Below are 12,670 nucleotides of genomic sequence, written 5' to 3'. Positions count from 1 at the left end.
AGGCGTGCAGATTGCCTAAGACCAGGAGTTCAAGACCAGCCTGGTCAACATGGCGAAATCCTGTTTCTACTGAAAAAATACAAAAATTACCCAGGCATGGTAGCACATGCCTGTAATCCTAGCTACTCAGGAGGCTGAGGCAGGAGAATTGCTTGAACCCAGGAGGTGGAGGTTGCAGTGAACTGAGATCGCACTGCTGCACTCCAGCCTGGGCAACAGAGTGAGATTCTATCTCAAAACAGAAACAAAAGCAAAAAAAAAGAAGAAGAAGAAAAGTTGGGAAGGCCAGTGGATTAGAGTTTACAATACCTGGCTTCTCCTGGCTCTTTCAAGCTTGGACAAGAAAATGTACTGCCCTCAGTCTTATTTTACTCATCAAAGAAATGGGACAAAGGCAATGATTCTCAACCCTGCTTGCACATTAGCATCAACTAGGGAAGTTTTAAAAAATCACCAATGTCCAAGACATATCTCCAGATTTAGTCGGTCTGAGATGAAGCACAGGCATAGTAGGTTTTTTTAAATAATAATTGTTATTGTTTGCTTTGAACTCCCAAGTGATTACAATGTGAAGCCAAGGTTGAGAACTACTACAATCCAGCCATCCTGGGGATCAAAGAAAGCATTCATGAAAACTTCTTTGAAAATTATGAAGTGCTATATTAGGAATATTTGTTAGTGGTCCGACCAATCACAGAGCCCAGGTCACCTGATGGTAGTTCACTTTTTCAGTGTGGTTTCTCCTTCCTGTTGCTCTGGGCACATTCTGAGTTGTAAGAATGTCTGTGGGCCAAGGGAACTGGGTTTCTTGTGAAAGCCAGAGGCCAGTATTACACCTGTGAACAGTATCTCCTCTATCCAGGTGTCCCAGTGAGTAAGAGCCTAGACTGGGCAAGATAGCCCCAGATATCAAATTTCGATAGTCCTAAAGAGCAAAATGTCATTATATTTACCTAATACCAGAGGAAGAAAAGACAGAGTCCCCAACTTGAGCTCTACATGCTCCTTTACCCTTTAGGCATGTTTGTAATGACATAACTTTCTGCTGGGGATAAGAAGAGACACAAGACATTAGAGATAAGATAATAATCACAGAGGTCCCTCCACAGGAAAGGAGAAAAAAACAGCCTAGTCAAATGAGTCAGCCTTCAACATGATCAGTTATTTTCCAAACCGGAAAACTACTTGGCTGTTTCCATTATAGACACCAGATCACACCACCTGCACTTTTAACAAAGTCCACTGGAAGGCACTGCCCATCAACTGCATCTTCCTGGGCACAATGAGTCCTCTGGTGACTCTAACTCTTAAGTCCTCTTCCTCAATGCTATTTGCCATTTTTATAGCACACCAAGGAATGGGAACCAGCATTTACTTAGCACTAACTGCATACCAGGTAGGAAGCTAGGGTTTTGACTACATCTTTTTGTCCTCAAAACAATCCTGCAAGACAGGGATTTATCACCATTGTAAGAGGAAATGGAAGCTCAGAACCCAAAGTCATGCAACCAACCAATGGCTTGGCCTAGATTCTAATCCAAGTCTGTCTCCAAAGTTACATTTATCATTTCCACTTTACTTGACCACTTCTTGGGGAGATTTCACTGTGCTAAGGAAAGCAGTGAACAGAGAATTTAAAGATATGAAGTCTATTGCCTGCATTACTATCAATATGTTGTAAACACCCTGGGCAACTCATTTCACTACTTTTGGCCTCAGTGTCCTAGTCTGTGAAACGAAGGAAGGATAAATCTAACAATATCTAAGATCCTGTTTTTCAATAATCCTCAACGAGGAGTGATGTTGCCCCCAAGAGACATTTAGCAATATCTGGAGACATTTGGGGTTATCAAAACTGGGGAATGGAGTTGCAATTGGCATTTAGTGGATAGAGACCAGGGGTCCTGCTAAATAGCCTGCAACGCACAGGGAAGCCCCACACAACAAAGAACTATGCAGCTCAAGGTGTCAATAGTGTCAAGGCTGAGAAATCCTGTCTTACGTAATTACAGCATCCCAGTAGCATGTTGGGATGTGGACGATGACAAAATAAGGCTGAATAGGAGCAGGATGAAGATCCTAAATCAGGTAAACCTTCAGAGAAGATGAACACTTAACATGAATTTAGGCAAAGAAGTTGAGTTTAGCGAAGGAAGCTGCAGTCAGAAGAATTCGGCCCCATACATAGATACAGGCTAGAGAAGCCAAGGTCAGAGGTTCAATCAGGCAATCAGACAGACCTAACAACGTGGCTCAAGAGAGAGCATGGGACTCTGCCTGCAGATGTGGTTTATGCTCTTCCCAGTCTCCCTGCTCTTTTTGCCAGGTGCCTCTGCAGCCAGAACAAGTTCAGAGACCTATCAGTGAGCCCTCCTTTCCCCCAAGAGACTGAATAAGCTTCGCTTTTACTTTTATCCCAGAATAATATACATGCATCCTTCTAACAAACATAGGTAATAAGCACCCATGTCCACAAGTAGATGTCATGGAGAATAAGAGACAAATAAGTCGTAGACCTGTCCCTTGGAAAGTTGACAGTCAGGAAGGAAAAATAAGACACATAAGCATCACTAAGTAAAACACAAGTTTTGACCTGGTTCGTGCCAAATGGGAATAAAGGCAAAGTGCCTGGGTCATCTTCCACATGCCATCATCATCTTGTGTCCAGTCTCTGAAGAAGGGCCTCTGATCTCAGATTACATGACCATCCATACTCCTCTTCCCTTGATCTCTGTTTTTCAGCTACTCTAGCTTCTGTCCTGTTCCCCAAACATGCCAAGAACAGTCCTACTTGAACACTTTTGCACCTGCTGTTTCCTCGGCTTGAAACCCTCTTCACTTAGATCTTTGTGAGGCTGGCTCGCCATCATCCACATCTTAATGCAAAATGTCATCTCCTCAGATGGCATTTCCTGTCCACCATATCTAAACTGGCTCTAAAGTTACTCACTCTTGCATTACTCATCACCACCTAATAATATCTTGTTTACTTGCTTATTGTTCTCTCCCCTGCCCGCATCTGGAATATGTATGCACAAGAATAGGGACCTTCTCTGCCCAGCACAGTGTCTGGCACGTAATAATTTCTCAATCAGTGTTCACTGGATGAGGTAATGAATGAGAGAGGGAGAGCTGAAATGCTAAGGCATGGAATCGGGAATAGGCAAGGTTTCTTTGGGAAAGTGTGATCTCTCAATGTAGCTGGCACCACATTGCCAAGCAGAGCAGTAAAAGAGAAGGCTGGACTGGATGTGGGAGCTGATGCTTAATTCATCATGAAATAGGGAGTTGTTGAAGTTTCCGGAGCTGAAAAAGAAATTCATGCATGTATCAGGTATTGAGCTTAGCAAGAAACTAGCACAGTGTAGGCATCTATTATGTGCCAGGTAGTGTGCAAGGCACTTTCCACCTTTCCTGTCATTTAACCCTCATTGCAGCAACTCTATGAGGCAGGATCACCATCCTAATTCTGTACATGTGCAAACTGAGGCTCAGAAGTAGAAGCAGAACTTTAGCCACCTAGATTTTATGTAATTCCTGCAACACAGGAACTCACATAACAGATAGCTAGAAGCCATCTGTCCACATGACGGTTTCCAGTAAAAAGCCCCAGAAGGATACTACCAGGACAGGGGAGACCTGCCACCTGTGGATGGCACTGTTTGATTGTGTAAGAAAGTCACCAGACAAGGAGCCAGTAACTACCAGGGCCCCGGTGAGTGTTGTACTAACAAAGGCACTGTGTTGAGGAGGATTCTGAGTCCAGTCTATACTCAATAAAAGGGAATCATGGGCCAGGCACGGTGGCTCACACCTGTAATCCCAGCACTTTGGGAGGCTGAGGTGGGCATATCACGAGGTCAGGAGATCAAGACCACCCTGGCTAACACGGTGAAACCCCGCCTCTACTAAAAATACAGAAAATTAGCCGGGTGTGGTGGCGGGCACCTGTAGTCCCAGCTACTCTGGAGGCTGAGGCAGGAGAATGCTGTGAACCCGGGAGGTGGAGTTTGCAGTGAGCCTAGATTGTGCCACTGCACTTCAGCCTGGGCGACAGAGTGAGACTCCGTCTCAAAAAAAAAAAATGGAACCATGATGGATTTATAAATCACCCTGAGCACAAGATGAAGAAGGGAAGCTTCTTTGCGACATATCCACCTTCACTGGTATAGCAGAACATTCTCCTCAATTCCTGAATAATTATAGGCTTTTTTGCCCATGGGAAATATTGACAATAATATCTTATATATACCACATGGTAGGGTGTCCTTTAGTGCATGTCAGGGCTTTACATGTAAGTGTTTGGACTACTGCCACAGTAAGGCTGTTGTTACCAAACAACAAAGAAAACAACACATGCAATCAGTCCATAAACACGAAGCTACAGGAACTATGTGGTAGAATAATTAATAGCTATAAACATTACCACTGCTATTTGTTGAACAACTACACTGCCCTGGGCATTTTACATACATGGTCTGACTTCATGCTCACAATATCTATGGAGAGAGATAGTAGCATTTCAACTGGATAAACGTTTTAAATAAATGAACAAAGACTCAGAAAAGTCATTAAGAGTTGAATGGGATGTTATAAATGATATAATCATTATTTTATCCAACTATATTTTATAATATAATAAGTGAACTTGAAACCTTAGAGAATAAGTGACTTGCCTAGGGTCACATAAGTTCCTAGTTAGACTAGCTAAAAGCTAGTAGCTAGAAGCTAGCTCTCCTGGCTCAAAGTCCAGGGTACTCTGCATGTAAGAAAGAGGTTTTCTCACATTTGAACAATCCTAAAACTCAATGTCTGGCTTTTCTTTCTACTTTTGTGGAGTTACTTGAGGGTATATGGATAAACTGTGCAATGATCTAAGGAAGGTGTTTTAAAGAGAGGCAGCTGACAGCTGTAACTAAGACTAGTCTCAAATCTCAATAGAGTAGGCAAATGCCTAGATAGTGGGACTTCAGGATCATGACCAAATTTCCCCCAACCAAAAACATTTCCTTAGTGTTTACTGTATCCCCCCAAATTCCTTATCCAAGACAAAGCCTTTTATTCCACAAAGTTTGTTAAGTTTCTTTGTAAATGCACTTAGTATGCAAAAATATCTGGCAAAGTCAAACTGGCCCTACATACCTGTTACAAAGTGTTTTCTTAATAATAGCTTTTAACAGAAATTATAAGCCAGGCGCAGTGGCTCATGCCTGTAATCCTAGCACTTTGGGAGGCCGAGGCAGGCAGATCACGAGGTCAGGAGTTTGAGACCAGCCTGGTCAATATGATGAAACACCCATCTCTACTAAGAATATAAAAATTAGGCTGGCGTGGTGGTGTGTGCCTACAGTCCCAGCTACTCAGGAGGCTGAGGCAGAAGAATCGCTTGAACCCAGGAGGTGGAGTTTGCAGTGAGCTGAGATTGTGCCACTGCACTCCAGCCTGGCAACAGAGGGACATTCCGTCTCAAAAAAAAAAAAGAAATTATAGAAAGGCACTTGAAGGATAGGGTAAGTGAGCAGGAAAGTAAGAAAAGAATTCACAACTAGAGGATGTTGAAGGCAAAGTTCACAATTTTACAGTTGGGAAGTCTTTGTTTTAGTGTGTACACCTGAAAAGTAGTCATGAAAGACTTCGAAATTGGCTATTCAGCAGAGAAACCTGATGCTGAATGTATCTAGAGTTTGAAGTGGAAGATTAAGTAGCTATCTAAATGATTCCAGGAGTAAGAAGTGATTTTATTAAGCTGATATTTATACAAATATGCTAGAAAATTAAAATAACTCCTTATCCTTTTGAAAGAAAATCATTTTGATTTTTCTTTCAAAAAAAACGCACTGTGACCTGGCGGTCTTGTCTTCACATACACACTCATTTAGGAAAGAAAGAAAAAGATGTTATTAATTCAATTTGATTGAGTAATCAGCTTAATGAACTGGTTAGACCCCATTTAGTAATTATGTAGAAACTAGCTTCTCAGGCATTGGAAAACCATTAGGAAAAAAAAAAAGTATAATACTGGTAGTAGATATCTGTGGATTTTGGCAACAGGGCATTCCTCCCTTTGGGGAGGAGCTCAAATCATGTGATCCTGTTTGTACTGACAATCTTAGTACCCTGTCCTACCCACACCTCTGGCCCAGGCAACTATAATCCCTTTTTGCACTGGCCACAATGATTGGGCTATATATGATCATATGGCCCAAGTTGGGCCAATTAGAATCCATCTCCAGGACTTTTAAATCTGGAGATCAAATGTGAGGGAGGTCTTACTTTAGAATACAAGCCAAAAGTATCCAAGGGTATCTCCTAAATCATATAGAGAAAGCCTCTCTACAGCAAGAAAGAGCAAAGATAACTTATCCAAAATTCATAACGGAGGGAAATAGTCCTGATGGCATGTGAGTCCCTGGACCCAATTTTCCAGAAGTGGGCCCCCTTAACCAGATTTCCCAGGGACATGAACTAATCGATTGCTTCTTTTGCCTGGTTGCTTTTAGTTAGATTTCCATCTCGAATAACCAAAGGAATTCTGACCCATCAATCAGTGACAAGCTATAAACCATATAACTAAGTAAGAAAAAGGAAGTCAGTGTTTGAGATACAACAGGTTGTTTCCATAGTTAGCAACTGGTTAGCAAACAGTTTGATCGAATTCAAACTTTTCATGTCCAGATCCATGTGTGTGTATTGAGGCTCCAATGTCACCATCCTGACTCCTGTCAGCCTCCATTTTCTCCTCTGCTATCAGAGGAAAGAATCCCCTCCTAAGGGTTGGAGCAGGGACTGTGAGTGTTAACTCATAAATAATTGAAAGCTCTCTGAAAAAGATTTGGTGTTAAGGATGGGACAAATAAGTCTTCAAAGGGGTGCCTTTCTGTCCATAAAATTTTATTTTCTTCATCCTTTGGAAAATAGTCTATTAGCAGAGAGCCTCTCCCTGCTCTCACTTTTCTCTCCCCCTTTGAATCATTTCAGGGAGAGAAGGGGAGTTTTTATTGTTCATGTTTACTTTTTTTCTGCAGCAGAGACTGGACACCTACAGCTGGCTATCAACTTTGCATTAACTGTGTTTCCACTGTTGTTAAAAAACACACTAAATGCATACATTCCATGAGGACTTGAGGGAGGTTGCATATATAAATGAGAGCGTATAAACAGAAAAACGACAGACGCAAATTATACTAATATATAAGCCAGCAAGGCCAACCTGCAATTTAGTGTTTTAAGAAGCCCCTGAAAAATATGTACCATGTGTCGACTCATACACAAAATTCCACTCACTACATTTGATTCTTTTACTTAGAGTGATGATTGCTCTGGAATAATCATCTTTCACATTGCCACAGAATTCCATAGCCATAAAGCTTTTTCATAACTGTCATCTGTCTTGGTCCACAGCAATGTTCTGAATATGGATGGAGTAGAGATTATTTTTCCTATTTTATAAATTAAAAACCTGAAGTTTAGAAAGATCAAGAGACTCGTTCAAAGTCACACAAGCCAAAGTGGATGAGATGGAGCTAAAATATGAACATCCTGACTCTTGATGTTCTCTGCACTCTGTCAAATGAGAATGAGACAGTTGCTGGGGATGTGATTGATATCCCTTACATGGAGGAAAAAGGTAAAAACATGCATTAGCTAACTTGAAGATGTAATTGGCCAAGAGCTGTCCCTACATATAAAAAAGTGATGAGAAGGAAACTAATAGTGGTTGCAGGCAGAACCAAATTGAAGGGTGATCTGACAGGACAGATGTTCTTGTTCCATCACTAGAAATTTAGGGAGGTGTGGAAAATTCTGTTCACTAGAACTTTAAGGAGGTGGGGAAAATTCTGTTCAACAGAATGCCTCAAAAAGATTCCTCCAGGTGGCTGCAATGAATGTCTTCTAAAGTGTTACCAAGAACCCCTGCATTTCTCTGAAGGCTATGCAAACAGAGATGGTGCTGCCATTTCCCCTAATTGCACATTCTCTGTCCTCTGTATAATAGTAAATATACTTAAAGAATATTAATCAGAAGAGTCCAAGATGATACAACTGCTGGGGCACCAAGAGGTCACAATCAGGTACAGGTGAATTTCTATAAGCCAGGCCCTGTGCCTGATGTCATGATATGCTCTCGCTTTTAATGTCCATAAGAACGGTCTGTGAAGCAGGCATTATTATCTGCATTTTCATTTGTGATGCTCAGAAAGGTTAACTTGCCCAATGTCACAGAACTGTCAATTGGTGGAGTCAGGTTTAGATTTTGAAGTTATCTAACTCTGGACTCTCCCAGCCTGGCAGAAAGATAAATGCTGAATCTTCGTAAATAATCCAGAATAAAGCAGGGCATGGTGGTATGCACCTACAGTCCCAGACACTTGGGAGGCTAAGACAGGATAATTGCTTGAGCCCAAGAGTTCCAGGCTGTAGTGCACTACGACTGCCTGTGAATAACCATGGCACTCCAGCCTGGGCAACACATAGTGAGACCTCCGTCTCCAGAAAACAAAAAATTCCAGAATCATTTGACCTTGCAAACTAACTCATGGTCCATTTTTCAAAAATATGGATTTACAATAAAAATCAGTTATTTATCTTCGTTTTTCTCCCATACCCACTGAAGAGAGGATTGCGGCAAGGTCAGTTTGTAAAATATTTTCTTCACATCTAGCCTCATTCTAGTCTCACAGTAACTTTATGAGGGCAAAGGGTGGGCACCAATATCCCCATTTTACAGATGAGGAAACACAGGCTCAGAGGGATTTAATGGGTTGACCAAGGCCAATCCAAAACTTTTAACTACAACTTCAGAAATCTTCCCACTCCGCTCTCTCACCAAGCCCAGCACATATTCAGTACTCAATAAAGTAATGAATTAATAATAGATGACTCAATGCAAGGACTATATCTCAGAAGGATTGTGCTTTCAAATTCTCCACGTGTAGCTCTTTCCTTGCTGCAGAAAACCAACACTCATTAAATGGTCAAATCTGCAGAAGCTCTTCCCCCCCATTCCCCTGAGAGAGCTGTCAGCAGTGCCATTTCCTTTCAACTTGGCCTTCTTCACCCCCACAGGGTGTGATCAGCCCACCTGCAGGCGCGTTCATTTGCTCTTTTCTCATCTGTCCTACAGCTTTCTCCTTTCCCACTAGCTAGCACACTGCCTAAGCTCACACTTTCCCTTGCCCCCTGCCTCTCTGGCAGCAGCATGAGCCATCTCTGCCCATCCCTCTCTCAATCCAGCCCAGTAGGACCGACAGTGGCAAGAAGCATACATGGCATTCAAGCCAGAAGATCACAGGAGACTTGCTGCCCCAACCCCACAGAAATTACTTCCTCCTGCTCTAATCTTATTATGAATGTGAAGCCATGCCTGTGCCAGGGAGGGAAAGGTGAAGAGAGACTGCATATGCCTAGGACTTAGGAATCATTTTCTACATCTTGGGTTAATCATACACAAGTTCCCAGTATCTTAGACTCACAATTACAACAGCTTGAGGGCTGGAAGGTCACTATCTAACATGCCTCCTGCTTGTATTCTTCCAGGGACATGCATACTCACCAACCTCCTTCAGGTAGCTAGGTTCTCACTTAGCCTGCTCGGACTTTTTTAAGATAAACATCTCCACAATGTTCAATAATACATTGTGTAGCCGGGTGTGGTGGTTCACATCTGTAATTCCAGCTATTCAACAGGCTAAGGAAAGAGGATCACTTGAGCTCAGAAATTCAAGATCAGAACTTGGCCACCCCCATCTCTTAAAAAAATAACAGGACCCTAGCTCTAAAAAATTTATTTAATAGTAGTATGTGACATGATTTCCTCATTCCCCAGGGTCATGTTAAGGGTCAACTAAGGCTATATGTGTGTATGTGTGCATGTCTGTGTATTGTATACACAAGAGTATTTGTAATCTGCAGCGTGCTATACTAATTGAAAGGTAGCATTATTGTTATTATTATTTCCACAGTTTGGGTTCCTCCTCTGCATTCTAGCGATGCTTCAGTTTGTCACTTTATGCCAAAAAGGTAACCCCCAGATATCTCAACATCACCAACTCCCTCGTCTTCAAGAAGAGAAGGAAGACAGCCGTTCATATTTAATGAGCACACTGTTAATTAAGCGTTTTGTATCACTATGCCATTTGATCCTCTTAAGAACCCTGTGCTGGCCTGGCACAGTGGCTCATGCCTGTAGTCCCAGCACTTTGGGAGGCCAAGTTGGGCAGATCACGAGGTCTAGAGATCGAGACCATCCTGGCTAACATGGTGAAACCCCGTCTCTACTAAAAATACAAAAAATAATCCAGGTGTGGTGGCAGGCGGCTATAGTCCCAGCTACTCAGAAGGCTGAGGCAGGAGAATGGCATGAAGGCAGAGCTTGCAGTGAGCCAGGATCGCACCACTGCACTCCAGCCTGTGCAACAGAACGAGACTCTGTCTCAAAAAAAAAGAAAAAGAACCTGTGTTGTAAAGAGACTGTGATTATTTTCATGTTATAGATGAAGAAACTAAGGCCAGGAGTATACAAGTAACTTGCACAAGACTGAAAATTATAAAAGGCAGAGTCAAAATCTGGGTCCAAATCTGTGGGACTCCAGCTCCTGACTCTCTCACCATGAGGCTACAGGGTTTTGGAAGTACCCAGTGTGAGAGGCCATCGTCTGCTCTGTTCTGTTCATTCGTTAGGAATTCGAGACTTGGGGAAAGGGTCCCTGTCCTCAAATAGGAAGTGATCTAGGAAATGGAGCAAGAAAAAAGCAGGTGATGTGGTAGCAGGTGGCTCTGTCACTGTCATTCTCAGAAGTTGGAGCTCAGCCAGGACACAGAGTGCTGAGGAAGCCCCACATCTGCACTTTGCCTGGATGTTTTGTTAAGTAGGTGGAAGTTGGTGGTCAGGAAGCCCTGGCTCCACCCTGCTGAGTCCCAGCTCTTCTCCAAGGCCACTGATGAAGTCAACCTTGGAGGAGGGGCCCACGAAAATCTCAAAAATTACAAAGCACAAGCTCTGGAAAAGGTCTTCATGTTTGGGGATGAGCCAAAAGCAGGACAGCATGCTAGCTGAGAGTGGAGAATATGGAGTCTTGCCTTCAAATCCTGGCAGTTGGATAACACTGAGCAGTTAGTTAAACTTTCCAAGCCTCTGCTCTCTCATCTATGAAATGGGTATGACAATGTTTACCACAAAGGGTTGACTAAATGACCTCAAGAATATAAAGCTCTTTGCACAATGCCTGACACACTTCAAACCTCAAATCTAGTCAATGTTAGTGATGATGGTAAAGAAGGAGTTAAGTAGCTCAGTGTGACTTTTCATTCTCAAAAAGCCACTTTATTTTGAATTCAAGGGAAAAAAAAGAAATGTTTCTCAAAACTTCAAACCTTTCATAATTTTACTTTTCTCAACTGGCTCTCATGCAAAAACAAACAAATGAAAGCTATTTAGCTCTTGTTTTGTCCAAATCCTTATTTCACAAATAAGGAACTGGGTCCCAAAGAAGAAACAGAACTTGTCCAATGTTGTGGGCTAAGTTGCTGGCAGAGAGTCCAGAATTCCTACAGCCTCCCATGACATTTGCTTCCAAGGCCCAAGATCCTTGAGAGGAATTATGAGAAGAGAGGAAGGCAATAAATTTGCCGCCCTGCGACAGCTGAGACAGTTTGAGCTGACTTCACAGGCTGATTCTACGTCTAACAAAGCACCACCCACAGAGACCACCACTTATGCAGATACCAGGGTTCAGGATGACCAAACTGTTTCCTTTCCTCCTGGACCACTTAGACTAGCATCAAGGGAAGTTAACATCAAGCCCCCAAATTGTGTAAATATCTGTGCTTAGAATCAAAACCTAAAATAAGTGATATTGTGGTCAATCCAGGACTAAAATCCAGACCTCCTAAACATTCCAATTAGGGACTTACCAACTCACACAGATGGCTGTTCTCTTTTTCATTGCTGTGTAACAAACTTGCACCACAACTCAGTGATGTAGTCAAATTATGTGGGTCCAGAAGTGGACAGGGCATGGCAGGGACAGCTCTTCTCCGCTCCACAGTGTCTGGGACTCAGGTGGGAAGGCTCAAACTTTCACAAGCATGACTCCTACACACACTGGAATTTTCTAGAGGTTTCTTTGCCCTCCTGTCTGGTACCTGCATTGGGATGAAGTGAAGATTTAGTCTGCCACTTACTCTGCATGTGGCCTTTCCACATAACTGGGGCTACCTCACAGCATGGTGGTTCCTAGGTAGTCATGGCAGTTCAGGTTCCAAGCATGGGTATTCCCACGAACAAGGAATACTTTTTATGACCCACCCTCAAGTGGGTGGCGACACTTAGCACATGGCATCACTCCCATCACACTTTATTGGTCAAAGCAGTTACAAGCTCACCTAGATTCAAGGTAAGGAGATGCAGATGACACATCTCAATAGGAGTGTCATCTAATTTGCAGGCATTTTTTTAGAGATGCAGCTGCCCCTTGCGTGTGTATATCACCAGCCTAAAAATGCCCTAAAGCTCCTCGAGCTCATTTCCATATTTTATAGCTTCTCCATCCTCAACTCTAAGAATAAAGCAGGAACACTGTGCTTAAACGAAATAACACTTTATCTGAGCCCCGACCCTTGACTGGGGCTCCCTGGCAGGGCTCTGATAAGCATGGCCACTTACTTCCCC

The sequence above is a fragment of the Piliocolobus tephrosceles genome, chromosome 4 (assembly GCF_002776525.5).
Source record: "Piliocolobus tephrosceles isolate RC106 chromosome 4, ASM277652v3, whole genome shotgun sequence".
Taxonomy (NCBI): domain Eukaryota; kingdom Metazoa; phylum Chordata; class Mammalia; order Primates; family Cercopithecidae; genus Piliocolobus; species Piliocolobus tephrosceles.
Note: the sequence above shows the minus strand (reverse complement) of the source record.